This window comes from Glycine max, chromosome 17 (genome assembly GCF_000004515.6).
Source record: "Glycine max cultivar Williams 82 chromosome 17, Glycine_max_v4.0, whole genome shotgun sequence".
Lineage (NCBI taxonomy): Eukaryota > Viridiplantae > Streptophyta > Magnoliopsida > Fabales > Fabaceae > Glycine > Glycine max.
In genome coordinates, this window is record NC_038253.2 from 21,745,442 (window position 1) to 21,747,618 (window position 2,177).

At 41.2% G+C, this 2,177-nt stretch overlaps 1 pseudogene; it reads left to right on the top strand.

Annotated features, from left to right (window-relative positions):
• The first annotated feature begins 993 nt into the window (after positions 1-993).
• Positions 994-1,975, top strand: LOC100781832 (probable F-box protein At4g22030; annotated as a pseudogene).
• Positions 1,976-2,177: the final 202 nt, after the last annotated feature.

Genomic DNA, 2,177 nt, shown 5'->3' on the forward strand with positions numbered 1-2,177 from the left:
TGGATCAGGGGTTGCCTCACTTCAGCTTCTATGTCTGTCCTTGTGAATGGCAGTCCTACTGCTGAATTCAAACCTCAAAGAGGGTTGAGACAAGGGGATCCTTTGGCTCCACTTTTATTTGATCTAGTGGCTGAAGGATTGACAGGTCTCATGAGGGAAGCAGTGTCAAATCAATGCTTTACAAGCTTTTTGGTGGGGAGCAATAAGGTGCCTGTTGATGTTCTCCAATATGCTGATGATACGATATTTTTCGGAGAAGCATCTATGGCAAATGTCAAAACTGTGAAGGTTATTCTCAGGAGTTTTGAGCTGGTTTCTGGATTGAGAATTAATTTTGCTAAAAGCAAATTTGGAGTTGTTGGTCAATCTGAGGAGTGGTGTCTTCATGCTGCAAACTATCTTAACTGTGCTTTGGTTCAATTTCCTTTATGTTATTTAGGAATTCTGATTGTTGTCAATCCCAAAAGAAGGGTGGTGTGGGATCCTGTAATTAGGAAATTTGAAGATAGGCTGAATAGGTGGAATAAGAGAAACATATCCATGGCTGGCAGACTCACTCTTATTAAGGCTGTCTTAACAGCACTACCTTTGTTTTACTTAACTTTTTTCAGGGCCCCTAAAACAGTCATTAATAAGGTTATCTTCCATTCAAAGACAATTTTTGTGGGGAGGTAAACAAGAAGAGAAGAAGATTGCATGGGTATCTTGGACACAATGCTCTACTTCTAGAGATGTAGGAGGCTTGGGGGTCAAAGATTTGAGAATTTTAAATAATTCTCCACTAATCTAGTGGAAATGGTTCATGTTTCACCAACCACACCAGTTGTGGAATAGGATTTTGATCTCTAAATATAAGGGGTGGAGAGGATTGGATCAGGGGCCTCACAAACAGCATTTCTCAACCTGGTGGGCTGACCTAAAGGCACTTAATCAAGACCATAGTATGACTGCTATCTCTAAACAATTCTGCTGGAAGATGGGTAGGGGTGTGAAATGCTCCTACTAAACTCCATCAACATGCTAACACTCGCGGTTTCAACCATGGCTGGTGTTGCAGGTAGTTATGATGGTGCACCAGTTTTGGCTCTTAAACTATCATCAGCACTTTTGTTTTCTGCAGCCACGGGGATGCTACTTGCAACCAACAAAATCCAACCCTCACAACTTGCTGAGGAACAAAGAAACGTTGCAAGACTGTTTAAGCAGCTTCAAACACAGATCCAAACAGAAATCGCCATTGGAAATCCAAGTGAAGGAGATGTGAGGGATGCAATAGAGAAGGTTTTGGCTCTATACAAGGCTTATCCACTCCCCTTGTTGGGTGGTGCAATGCTCAAAAAGTTTCCAGCAAAGTTTGAAGCAGCTAGATGGTGGCCAGAAAGTAGATTATCGAGCAACGACAAAGACAAGATAATGGAGATTAAGAACAACAATAATAATGGATGGAATGTGGAGTTGGAAGAGGAAATGAGGGAGGTTATTGAAGTGTTGAAGAGAAAAGACGTGGAAGACTATGAGAGGTTAGGGAATATTGCACTGAAGATAAACAAGGGTTTTGCGGTTTCAGCACCTTTGCTCACAGGAATTGCTGCACTAGGGTCTGTGTTTTCAGGAGATGGATTAGTTCTTGCCCTTGCTGGGGTGTTGGCCATGGTGGTTAATGCTTTTGAGCATGGAGGGCAAGTTGGCATGGTGTTTGAAATGTACAAAACTTGTGGTGGATTTTTTCAGTTGTTGGAGGAGACAATTGAAGCCGCAATTGAAGAGAAAGACTTGGACAAAAGAGAAAATGGAGAGCTATTTGAAATGAAGATGGCTTTGCAATTGGGAAGAAGTGTGTCACAGCTGAGAGAACTTGCCACAAAATCTGCTTCATGTCGTATTGAAGGGAGGGAGATACATGAATTCGCCAACAAACTCTTCTAAGATCAATATTTGTTTTTGTTGTTTAATTCCTTACTTACCATTCTTTTAATTTCTACTCTATGCTAGAAATCTACCAAAACATGCACACAAAATTTCGTTGAAAACAAAAATCTAGGCCTCCAAACAACAAAAACTGGATACAAACTTAAACCAACAAAAACTGGATACAAAAAGAACACTGTACTTACCTAGGATCAGCTCCAGACAAGGATAGATAAACCCACCCAGTTGCCTTCACGAGTTCCACGGTC